Consider the following 13,960-nt stretch of genomic DNA (forward strand, 5'->3'; position numbering starts at 1 on the left):
CAATTCCAACAATAATTTACTCAAACAAAAATTTTCACCAAAAGATAAAGTGCATGAGATGTTAGGCGAAAAGAATGTCAGAAGGTGGGGCTGGGTGGTGGTGCACCTGGTTAAGCACACATGTTAGAGTGCACTAGGACCTGGGTTTGAGTCCCTGGTCCCCGCTTGCAGGGGGAAAGCTTTGCAAGTGGTAAGGCAGTGCTGTAGGTGTCTCTCTGCCACCCCCTTTCCTCTCAATTTCTGGCTGTCTCTATCCAGTAAATAAAGATAATACAAAAAAATTGAAAAAAAATGTTAAATTGTTAATGTTAAAATTTTAAATGTTAGATTTAAAAATGTTATTAAAGAGTGAATAGCAGGGCTGGGAAATAACTCGGGGTAGATTGTGTGCCTATCAGGCATGAGACTCTGGATTCTACCCAGGTCACCACCAGGAGACACCACAGTATCCAGGGAGCTCCACAGACAGTGCGTCAGTTCTGTGGTATTTGCTAACTTCTCACTTTATCTGACCTTTTAAAACAAATGAAACAATAAGCCTGGGAATGGTGGAGTAGTGCATGCATGCTACCTGCTGCTACCAAAAAAAGAGTCAATAAGGTTTAGAGAAATATATCATGGAAAGAGGGAGAGCTTAAATGAGAATTCTTCGAGCCAACACTATCTTCAAGGAAGACAATAGTTCCGATGAAGATGAAATATCATGTCTTACAGAATGCAATTTTTGGGTATTGGAAAGGTACACCTGTCTAAAGAAAGCATCTCGAATCGTGTTAACTTTATACTTGCACTGCAGAAAATGAGCAACTGAATTCAGTTTGTGAGTGGTTAGTAATGTTACCTCGGTGTTGTATGGGAAAACAATAGTGGTGGTGGGAAGGGTAAACCGAGGGCTAGGCTGCTACTAGGGAAGCTAGTTAGGATGCAACTGACAGAAAATATGTGGAATAAGGTGCAGAGTATGAATACTCAACAGTGGATGACTGGAGAAAGAAGTTATGGAACATGGATTCATACTACTCTGTAACTCAAAAAAAAAAAGATGATACGGTGTCTTTCAGGACAAAATGCATAGAACTTGAGGTGATTATGCTTAGGAACGTTAATTAAGTAGGAAAAGGACAACTACCAAATAGTTTCACTCAAATGTGGAATATAAAGAATTGAAACATATGTCTTTGTTTGAGGGTGAAATAGCTACACAGTCTAGAAATTTGGTGGTTATCATTGGGTGGGGTTGTCACAGAACTTTGATAGTGGGTATAGTATAGAAAGAACTATTCCCCTGTAGGGGCCAGGTCATGGCACACCTGGTTGAGCGCACATGTTACAGTGTGCAAGGACCCAGGTTCGAGCCCTTGGTCCCCACCTGCAGGGGGAAAGCTTCACAAGTGGTGAAGAAGGGCTGTAATTCTGTCTCTCTTCCTCTCTAGCACCCCCTTCACTCTCAATTTCTGACTGTCTCTATCCAGCAAATAAATAAAGATAAAAATTATTAGGGGCCGGGTGGTGGTGCACCTGGTTGAGCGCACATGTTACAGTGCACAAGGACCCGGGTTCGAGCCCCTGGTCCCCACCTGCAGGGGGAAAGCTTTGTGAGTGGTAAAGCAGGGCTGCAGGTGTCTTTGTTTCTTTCCCTCTCTGTCTCTCCCTTCCATGGATTTTTGAATGTCTCTATTCAATAAATAAATAAAAAGATAATAAAAAATATAAAAAACCTATTCTCCTGTAATCTTATAAACCATTATTAAGGGAGTCGGGCGGTAGCACAGTGGGTTAAGCACACGTGGTGCAAAGCGCAAGGACCGGCGTAAGGACTCTGGTTCGAGCCCTTGGCTCCCCATCTGCAGGGGAGTTGCTTCACAGGTGGTGAAGCAGGTCTGTAGGCGTCTATCTTTCTCTCCCCTCTCTGTCTTCCCCTCCTCTCTCTATTTCTCTCTGTCCTATCCAACAATGACGACATCAATAACAACAATAACTACTACAACGAAACAAGGGCAACAAAAGGGAATAAATATTAAAAAAGAAAATTGTCTATAAAAAACCATTATTAAAAAATGTTAGTAGCAACAACAATAACACAGAATGAGGTTAATGAGGCTGCAGTGATGAGAACACATACAAGGCAGGTGAGAGTGGAGAAAAGAAGATGATAAAAGTCGATTAAGCCCAGGTTCTATGTAAAGTCACCATTAGAATTTCTTCAAGATACTGAGTCTTAATTTTCTTAACACTAGTTAGTGATTTAGTCAGTGTGAAAGAAGAGAAGTGATATAAATCGCACATATAACCTGTATACTTGCCTGAAGTAGTAGTCCTCACTCCTACAACTATGCAATCAGATTAATACTATTTCTATGGCATTATTACAATAATATTAACAGCATCAAACATACGCAATCATATTAAAAGCACCAAACATACACAGTAATAGGGACCTAGTCAGTAGCTGCAACTACACATGGATATAGAACATTCTTAGTGCTCAGGGTGATAACCACATAGGTAGTAATGCTGTCAGTGCTATACAGTGAGAAAAATGAAGAACTGAGTCCAGTAGCTTGTGGAATGTCAAAACAGTAATCATCCGTTGGTATACCAATGATCTAGATTCAGAAGTATGTCCAGAACCCATACTCTGAATACAAGAAGCTCCTTGAGAATCAGTCGTAGTTAAGATTTTCAAGAGCCTTCTATGTTGAACCTTATTCTAAGAATAAAGGAATCTAAATGAAGTATTAGACCAGAGACTCAAGACTCATTGGTTCTTCTAAGCCAGAGGTCATGTGAAAGTTTGAAGGCATGCTCCATGCCCAACTTGGCCATCACAAATAGCCTTTCTGGTTCAGAAGATGGACAGAATGATGTTCCAGACCACATTTCTGGTTTCTTTCTGGATAAATAAATTTTTGCAAATAGGAAATACTGAGTTTGGCTATGCTAAGGGCTAGAGTAGCTGTTTTTAACTTTCAGTGTGCTATTTCCAGTGAACGATTAAATATGCTTTTAAAGGTCTTTTTTTTTCTTTCTGTTTGTAACGCTCCAGTCAATAATCTCTCTTGTAATATGAGGTAAAGAGCTTACCTCCCCACTGTCAGTTTGAGAAATCTCCTTCCATCAGTGCAACTTAACATACTAGTGAAATGTCCTGCATACTAGAGTATGTTTGTTATTTTTTGGAAAATAATCTCTAACATATAGCTGTATAAAATTTACTTTAAAGCATTGCTAGTGGTGCCTTATATTTGGAAATCTGGGGGAAAACACCATAGAAAAACATGAAGTTGAATGTACACTGACCCTCTCTCTGATGCACTGATTTTCTGCTTTTATAACAGCAAAAAGCTTAATCCACATAGGATTTTTTCCGATTTAAATCACTATGAAAAACTGTCTATTAATGCCTTGTTTTACATGAGTAGTCTTCTACACAATAGTGCTCACTACCATCAAACATTAATTTAAACTGTACTCCTAAAGATTCTAAGTTAGTGCCCAATATTGAGGCATTGCTTCATGTCTCAAATCAACACATATTTTTGCAAAACATTTACTTCATACATTACTATACTTTTATTATGTAGATGTATTGTACACAATAAATAAATTAAATTTGCCAGACTAGTCTTTCTACTAGAAGCGTAAAACTTAAAATTATCTTTTACTGAAAAATTATAATCTTCTCGATTACAGTCTTATGTTCACTTAGTCCTGAATGCCTAAAGCTTTATTAAAATTTCTCAGAATTGTAAATTATTCATCTGTTGTGAATCACAATCAGAGATTTTTTTTTTTTTTTTTTGTGGGTCAAGGAGATCTTTTTCATGGAATGGCTGTAAGGGAAAAGGCGACCACAAAACATTTGGAGGTCAGAAATCTGGGATTGATGAAAATTTCAATATGCCTACTGTGGAATGAAGGGAAATCAGATTTCTGATTCTTATCCTGCTAAAGACTCCTGATTACAGATTCCCAAACATAAAAAAAAAAAGCCTTCACTCTATCTGGTTTTTTTTTTTTTTTTGGTGGAAATAATATAATAATACATAGTGTCTGATATGAAGAAAGTCCTGTGAAACCTCAGCTCGTTTTGTGGTGTATTCTTAGAAAAATACCCCAATACACCAAAGCCAAGACTATTCTTGGCTCCCCTGGGTAAAGGACAGAAAACATTCTAAAAACAGACGTGTCTCTTCTGCTTGACCATGTTTTACCTTGATGCTGAAATAGGCCTCCTTCGACTTCCCATTCCCCACATTTACACTGTTGGTTTCACAGATCATTTATTTATTTATTTATTTATTTATTTATTTATCTATCTATTGTAAAGTCTATTTGCCAACTAGATGCTGAACCTGGAATATCCAGCATGTACAGGAAACTCTGGATTGTGAGGGAGGAAAGCAAGGGAATTTTTACTTATTATTAAGAAGTAGTTTGTTTCCAAATCAAAACTTTGTGTCTTCACGCCTATTTGTGTTGACAAGCCACTGCCTCGTTTGTCCTACCAGTCATCCAAACAGTCATGTGGGCCAGGTATTATCATTCCAGTTTCTGACAGACAAGGAAATTGAAGTTTAGGGGACTTCTGTGACTTGACTGTAAGAATGAGCTTTGATTTGAATTCAAAACACAAGCTGCTTCATCACGTATCTACAAAAGCCAGATGTTTCAGATTAAGAATGCACCCTGGCATTTTCTCCTCTCCGGAAAAAAAAATGAGCTCATTTATCAATGAAGAATAAGTTGATAATCTGATGGTTCCAGTGCAAAAAGGCATTTGAAATATCATTCTGCAGGGAGTAGTAATTTGCTGACGGGATAGTTTTTAATTGCGTTGTAAAGACTATAACAAACCTTGCTATCTTAAAAAAAAATTCCACTTAACAATGAATGATAGATTTATGACTCACTTAATTGTTCACTTCTTGTGATTTTGGGGCTGTCTCTTTGCTTAAAATGAGGGGGTGTCTTCATTATTGACACAATCACTCATTCTTTCAGTCACTTTTATAAACAAAAATATTGAGACAGTATAAATTAGGGAGAACATGACAGAAGAGAAAGAATAATTACTTGTGGTTTTAATATTAACACAACTGCTGCAAACACATCAGAAGATCATAATTTTCAAAATGAAACACACTGCACTGCACTGCACTACGCTTCTATTCAGCCTTGAATTATTAACATAACCTCCTTTACTCTCACCCTGGAGGGTAGGGCCATGTAGTCACCTCTGAAGCATACCAGTGCACATGCATTTTCCACACATGTAGCCAATGTTACTGGAACTGTAGTAACTAACTGAACTTTTTTTTTTTGCTTAGTAAATCAAATAAAAAATATAGACAATTATAATATTATCATTGTATCAATAGCTAACTTTTTATTTTTTTTATTAATGAGCAGATACGCTGGAGTGGAAAGTGTCTAAGGGACCCCAGATTGATGATCACTCATAATATTAACAATAAGCCTGCAAAATGTGAATTCACACTTTCTAAGGGCAATAAGTACAGTGCTAAAATAACTTACACATCATTTTCTGAGGATCTGAATATTTGCCTCTGGAATTTTTTCTCCCGACTTATTGCTTGAGCAAAACATTCATCCTGTGATCCAAAGTGGTTTTTATTTGTTTATTATTATTTTTTTTGAGTTTGCTTAATTTTAAACATAGCATTTGCCTTTTTTATGACTGTAATTAATGGAAGTTGGTCTTATTATGTTTGAATATGTAAATTAAGGACAGATTTAGATTTTCTGCTGCTACTATATTTTTATAAACTGTATTTACATTTTTGGACTTTCCTACTGGCAACCCTTCCCTCCACACTATGAATTACTGTAGCGTGAGCTTTACAATAACCGAAGGTAGTAATTGTAGTCTAAGGTCAAGATACTGTGAAAGGAGGATAGTCAATAAAATAACTACGAAATGTTTAAGTTCAATTATAACAACCAAGAGGCAAAAGTAATAAATAAACTTGGTGAATATGTGGTACCTTATGGTCACATTCAGAATCTACAAATTGAAAAATTTCATCCGAGGTTAATGGTATATTGATTTCTTCAGTTTTAATTAGTGTATTTGATGTGTCCTTTCAAATATGAGGCTGTATCATGACTATATATCCCATGAACGGGAATTCAAGAAAGACATACCTTGTAAGCTTAACTGTAAAATTTTAGTGACTTTTTTTAATGCCTAAAAACAGTAAATTATACCCTTGACTGATAAATCTGAAGTCCCAAAACACCCCTGATAGGTAAAAAAAAAAAAAAAGACTTACAAAAGAGTTTTTCTTTTTTCTTTTTTTTTTAAACCAAAACCCTCTTTCAGTACTGATACACAATTTCATATTACTGATAATTATGAAAATAGCTTATTTTCCATTTTATCTGCAAATAAAGTCTTATATAATGCCAAAGACAGGGCCGAGAGAAACAAAAAGTGCTGGACTATTTAAAAAAAATAGAACATTTTCAGTAAACCTAATATTTTAGGAGAAAATATTAATTGCTTGAGTTAACACTAAGTTGAAGGCAGAGAGGTGACTCACTGAATGCAGTGCCATATCACTGGTATCTCTTTCTCTCCTAAAATAAATAATCTTTTAAAAAATGATGAGTTTTCTTATTAGGTCATATTCTCAGGTTAAATCAACAAGATATGAGTAAAGAGACTAATTTTCACATCGTGTTACTGAAAGTAACAGAATGGTGGAATATAATTCGTGAAATCAGAAGTCACATATATGGGGCTCAAGAATGTGCTGATACATGCTCCTAGAAGTTCTACTTTGAAATTTTTGTCCCTTTATGCCCACCTCAGATCTCAAACTCTTTAAGATTTAAATCCAATCCAAGAGGTTGAAAGTTGATGGCGTGGCACCCTGACTTGACCCTTCCACTTCCACATCGGCCTGTTGAGAATGGTGATGAGATACCTCTCTACTTACACTGGGTTGTTGGAAAAGTTATGACTCATTTTGGCTTAGAAAAGTACATTATGACTTTTTCACCAACCCAATAATGTTCCAGCTCCTGTGTGTGGGAAGTTGACACTAACTTTTTTGGCAATGGTTGTGAATCACATGATATAGACCATGCAACTGGAAGACAAAGTTTTTCTTTTCCTATTACTACATCTATGTAATCTTATTTTGGGCTAAAAATAAGCATTGACCCCCTGATGAAAGGATTAAAAATGCATTTCAAAAATATCACTATGCCCTATTTTCACAGAATGTTTTGGATTTTTACTTGTGCTTTGGGTGAACTCCCAAGGTAAGACTGCAACTGATCTCAGAACTTTTATTCAGGACAATTCAGATAATCAGAACAATACCTTCAAAACAAGAATCTAAGCATTGCATCTGTATTTTTTCAGATGTTGTTTAATGGCATATTTTTAAAAGCAATAGGAATATTTTATAATAACAAAAAGATATTTAGTTGACAGTGACTAAATGATATGCCTCTTCCTCTCTTGAATACTGTAACCTTAATTTTTGTTTTGTGAGGCAACAAAAATACAATTTGTTAAGGCCAATGCTTTTAGACTGAATTTTAGTCACTTGACTGATATTTTAAATCACTGAGAAAGAATTGTAGAGAAATCCCTTTGTCTGATAAGAAAGTCAGCCAAGAAATTTTTGATAAGTGTTCTCAAAAACTAATACTTGCAAAACAATGGTACTGGTGGAGAGTAATTAAAGATTGTACGACCTTTTCCTCTTCTCACTTAGTTCTATTTCAAAATATGCTAATTTTTTTCGGTGCTAAATGAATTACAAAAGATTAGTATGAGTAAAGTTTTATGATTCTAAGACATTATGTTGTACTCAAATGGACTCTAAAGATAAATGCATCTTATGCCCAACATGAGAACAAATTTCAAAAGTTTTAAGTCCTAGATTTGGGTCTTTCTGGGTGGAGTCTTTTTCTCTTCTTTTTTTAAAAAATATTTTATTTATTTATTTATTCCCTTTTGTTGCCCTCGTTTTATTGTTGTAGTCGTCGTTGTTGGATAGGACAGACAGAAATGGAGAGAGGTGGGGAAGACAGAGAGGGGGAGAGAAAGATAGACACCTGCAGACCTGCTTCACCACTTGTGAAGCGACTCCGCTGCAGGTGGGGAGCCAGGGCTTGAACCAGGATCCTTATGCCGGTCCTTGTGCGTTGCACCACCTGCGCTTAACCTGCTGCGCTACAGCCCGACTCCTGGAGACTTTTCAAATACTACAAGCCAGGCCTCTCTATTCTCTGCTTAGTGATTTATCCATAGTCTACAGCCAGCAAGTCTCCATGTTTTTGGCTGATATAAATTAAGCATTCTAGAAGTGGCAATGCTTGATAACCAAATGCATAAAATAGTAAACAATTAACAATCAAAATAAGGAAACAGCTGTTAGTTTCTTTTTATATAAAATTATATCTAATTTACAATAAATGCCAATTAAAATTATTAACCAATATACATAAATCTCCTTTGCCTTCTTGTTAAACAGCTACATAGACTATAACATTCTTTTGAATTTTCAAAGGGATTCCTGGAGGTTTATCCCAACTCTCTGTCTCTCTCTCTTTCTTCTTAATCACAAGTCAGTGAATTCTTGAGCATACAAATACATTCTACTCTATCAAAAGCAACCACATTATCAAAATGAAAAGAAAGGGCACAAATAGGACACTGGACAAACCAACACAGGACATTGCTGCACTAATGTTATTTGTATCAGATCTAATAATCATAAACATTTACCTGAATTATCAGTAACCATGAAGATTAACATGTTAAAAATTTTAATGCACAGAGATATGACAAAAAGTACTTCTTAAAGCAGGGACTTTTACATTTTGATTATCAAGACAGGAGGATTAGATAGTGAATAGATAACTGCCAACTGAAACCTGGCAGTTATCTATTAATAAACTATAGTGATTTGCTGTCTATTTTTCTCATACAAAGAGCACAATCCTATCTTATTCTTTTTTAACACCTAGCTCTATCTTTGAAGTGATCTCAAATTAAATTATGAGATTTTTTGTTTTAAAAGGTGATCTGTGAGCATCTTATACCAACACACATTTAATATACTGCTGTATATCAGCTCTTTAAGGGTTGTCATTAAATATGGCAGAGAAGTCAGGATAACTTTGCCTTATGGACTAATGGTGCCCTACCATTTGTAAAATGTCAATTGAAATTAATTGTACATATTAGCAGAAGAACGTGTTATTTTGTGAATTATCTATCGAGGAGTATGTATTTTTGAAATTAAAAGTACAATATTTAAAAAAAATTTGTATCAACACTACAAAATATATTTAGATGATCAAATTTTTTCATCCACAAATATTTACTGATTATCTGCTGTGTGCTGCTGACCTGAGAATACACAGTGACTAAGACATGAAGCTGTGTGTTCAGAAGACAGAAACTCAGTCACTGCTAATCTAATGCAACAAGATAATGCAATAACATATGCATATTTTGTATGGGACAGCAAAAGAAAGGTGCATAATTTCTTCGAGAAAAGTCAGAAATAGAGTTCTTGAGTGACTGAGCTCAATTCTGAGGGATGGTAAGAAATGCTTAGCAGTAGAAGACAGGACTGTCAAGGAGGCACACCAGAAGGTGACAGACACCCTCAGCACTTAGACTGCTTGGGTTCCACTTCAGGTAATTACTGGTTATTTTGTTTGAAAAATGGGGAGGGAGGGAGGGGAGAAAGGGGAAGCCAGGGGAGAAGGAAGGAGGTGGTGGGGGAGAAACAGACCAAGAAGAGACATAGGAACACTGTTCCATCAACCATGAGAACTTCCCTTGGTGCTGTCATGTGGTGTTCAGGTTTGAATCCTGCGTCTTGTGCCTTCCACCAATAATCTACTGCTCTGTTCTCGGACAATTAACCTCTCTGTACCTGTCTTCACATCCAGATATGATGGTCTCATCTTGAATAGCTACCTTAAAAGACTGCTATGGAATAAATGAATTACTTCTTTTCAAAATTTATTTTCCCTTTTATTGCCCTTTTTTTAAAAAAAATTGTTGTTGTATTTATTATTGTTGTTGTTGTCAATGTTGGACAGGGCAGAGAGAAATTAAGAGAGTAGAAGACAGAGATGGGGAGAGAAAAATAGACACCTGCAGACCTGCTTCACCATCTGTGAAGTGACTCCCCCACCCCCCGCAGGTGGGTACCAGCGGTTGGAGCCCGGGTCCTTCTGCATTATAACATGCATTCAGCTGGAGCGCCACCATCCAGTCTGTAATTACCTTTTTTTTTTTTTTTTTTGCCTCCAGGGCTATCACTGGGGCTCAGTGCCTACACTATGAATCCTATGCTCCTGGAGGCTATTTTTTTTCCGTTTTGTTGTCCTTGTTGTTTATCATTGTTTTTGTTATTATTATTGTTGTCATTGATGTCATTGCTGCTGGATAGGACAGAGAGAAATTGAAAGAGGACAGAGAGGGGGAGAGAAAGATACCTGCAGCCCTGCTTCACCACCTATGAAGTGACGCCCCCTGCAGGTGGGGAGCCAGGGGCTCGAACCCTGAATTCTTATAAAGCACATAGCTAGAGCAGTGTAGCTGCCTGCTGCTGCTATTATTATTATTTTCTTTTTTTTGCTTTCAGGGTTATCAATGTGGCTCTGGCACTACGAATCCACAGCTCCTGGTGGATATATATATATATCCCTTCTATTTTATTTAGTAGGACAGAGTGAAATTGAGAGGGGAAGGGTAGAGAGAGGGAGAGGAAAACTGACAGTTACAAACTTGCTTCACCACTCTGCATAGTACTATGTGTGTTTAACCAACATGCCCCACTACCCAGGCCCCAACACTTGCTATTATTAAAGCTGGAGTGTAGGGCTCTTAAAGGTAGTGATAAAAGCTACGATGTGACTGGAGACTAGATACAGAAAGTCAACAAGAGACCCTTGGTTAATTCTGGAGAAGGTGGAAAGTCAGGCTCATACATAATGACCTTGGATCTGCTTAAGCCTTTGAAAAAGTTTAACCAGTCATAGGTAGACTGGATTGCAATGCAAATCAAAAAGAGCAAGGCGTGGCGGGGGTGCATACAGCTGAATGCATGTGTTACAGTGCAAAGACCCAAGATCAGTCCATCCCTACCTGCAGGGGGTGGGGGGAGCGGAGAGCTTCACAAGCAGTGAAGCAGGGCTGCAGGTGTCTCCTCTCCCTCCTTATCTCTCCCTTCCCTCTCAATTTCTCACTGTCTTTATTCAGTAAATAAATAAATAAACAAAAACTGAAAAAAATCAAACAGATGAATTAGGGGGCTCTGGAAACATCCTGGAGCACAGGTTTGTACCTGAACCAGTAGGACAGGAATAAAGGAATAAAGCAGAGGAGGTAGATTTAGGAGATAATCTTGGAGCAGAGCTGGCAATACTCAATGACTCAACAAACGATAGGATGAAGAAATGACTCAAGGACACTTAATGACAGAGTGTCAGTTTGCACTGAAAAGAGAATACTAGCCTCTTTGAATGATTATTTTTTTTATCTTTGCAGACACAAAATAAATGTTTAAATGCACAATAATGTTAAATAGACTTCTTTCCTTTGTGAGACTAACTCATTTTTTTTTTACAAGTGGAGATGATCTGATTTACAAAAATTATTTAATTGCAGAGTCTAATTACTTCAAGGTTTCTAACTTCATATGAGAACTTGAATTTCAATGGCAATATTAAAAAAAAACTGGAATATTCTCTTCCAGGCATTTTCTTTTTAGTTTTCCTTTTCTAAAAACACAGAGACATGCTGGCTGGCCTTGTTCCCTACTTGTATTATGATTCTCTGACATCAGCACAGATATATTCAGCTTGGACACATGATACTGGCCAGCATGACAATGAAGGGAAAGATGGCAAGACATCACAGCTAGACTGGAGACCAAGTGGCATTTGTTAACAGGTGTCCAGCGGGACCAGAAAGGGTTTCTCCCTCTCTTTTTACATGTGGGAACTAATTCTCTCACAACTACATAGAAACTGAAAATTACACGCTCATGGGTATAATATATAACCATCAAGAAACAGTATCATAAGGATAGAGGAATTGAACGATTTCTATTTATTCTTTCTATTTTTGGAGTAGAAGCTTCTCATGCTTATGGCAGATGTCCTGAAGTATGGAGGTGAATTGACTAATTGACTAAGCTTGTAGGATTTTTTTTTTTTTTTTTTAGTTCAACGCTGTTACATTTTATATGTGGCTAACTGCTACTCTTGCAATATTGTTGGATCACAAAACTTAGCAGACTAAGGCAGCAAAATCAACCAATTAAATGTTTCTGATTTTCAATATATGATTCTAAACATTTAAGCAGTTGAAGTCTTATTTACTTATTTAGAATGAAAGCATGAGTATCATTATTTTGGTGTATGTGACACCAGGGATTAAAGCTAGGATCTCACACATGCAAGTCCTGAGCTGTACATAGTCATGGGGTGTAGGATAGGGGTGAGGTATCAGGAGGGGGCAATTTGGAGAATTAAGCAGTAACAAAAAGCTAGTATTTCCCATCCCCAATACAGACACACATGATTTTACTACCACCATTGGCTGTTCTTATAAAAGCAAATACAGTGAGATTCTAGACAAAATATTATAATAGCTCAACAACTATTTTTATGTTATTCTTATCACGGTCTTTGTGACAATCACACTCTTAGGACCCACCATTTTAACTATAGTTCTTGGCAACTTAAATCCAATAACCACTGGTCTGAGTTTGACCTGGTCTTATAATTTTGCAGCGACAAATCACAAAGGAATTTTTGCAGGAAAAAAAAAGAGCACTTCATTTTAATATTCAGGAAAACAGCACACTGTCAATTTAATTCTACCTAATTTACAAATATAGATTTAAAATAAGAAGCAGTGTTACTGATTCTGTTTGCTACTTCACTGAATATTTCTAATAACTTTTCTTCATTACACATTGCATTAGTGAAGAACCAACAACAAAAATAAGAATGTTATTCCTAAAAGGATATATTTATAAAAATGTTTTTAGGTGCCAATGTTCTTTATCTCCTTTCTTATAATTAACAGGCTATTACATTTGACCCTGCAAAAATACTTTAATGAGGATGTCCATGGATATTTAAATAAATTTGAATTTTTTTGACATTTCAAACATAACCTTGTGTCACTCATATCTGCCTTCTACTATTTTAAATGTATAGCATGTTCCAGCTGCAGGAATTACCATGGTTACTTGTTATGCTTATGATGAATTGCAGTTAGCATTAAAAAGTGTTGTGCTATCTTGCCTCTGCATTGAAAATGACATCGATATTTCAATAACCATAATAACCTGTATTAAAATGGAATCCTGGAGAAGTAGTATCTCTATTACATGTGGTCATAGTGAAAGAAATTCTTCAGAGCTAAGATGCATTTAAAAGGTGTTTTAGGGGAGGATTCTATAAATCCACATTCCCTAAGAGCTCATTTTAAGGCTTGATGTGTTTTTTTCCATTACAATTAAAAACTATCCCTGGGTGGTTATGCTCTCTCTTCTTTTCTTTATGCATTCTTCTTTAGAAGCATACTTACCTTAACTACATCTTTGGGTGAGGTGTGACGTATTTAGTGTGACATGACTAACTCAAATAGTATGGCTTGTTAAGAGTACTCTTATATCCAGTGATAGTATTTAGGATTAAGTTAATTTCATTAGCATTCTCTGTTCTCTGTCAACTAGTTGAAATACTATAGAAAGTTCCAGTTAGCACACTTTTCTATTTAAATCATTGTCAAACCACTCTTCCTTCATTAAAGCACTACAGAAAATGCTTCGTTCATTCTTTCATTCTCTCAACTTGACTTTCTTCACGATTTCCAGAAGGCCGTCAAAATAGCCCACTTGGATAGCGTGCTGCCACCAGGTTTCAGCCCAGCTATTAT

General features: G+C 36.5%; 1 protein-coding gene across 13 annotated transcripts in view; it reads right to left on the reverse strand.

Moving 5' to 3' along the window:
- Positions 1–13,960, reverse strand: part of MEF2C (myocyte enhancer factor 2C) — a 206,225-nt gene that overhangs the window by 23,275 nt on the left and 168,990 nt on the right. The gene's annotated exons all lie outside the window — the stretch shown is intronic.

Source organism: Erinaceus europaeus, chromosome 11, assembly GCF_950295315.1.
Source record: "Erinaceus europaeus chromosome 11, mEriEur2.1, whole genome shotgun sequence".
NCBI lineage: Eukaryota > Metazoa > Chordata > Mammalia > Eulipotyphla > Erinaceidae > Erinaceus > Erinaceus europaeus.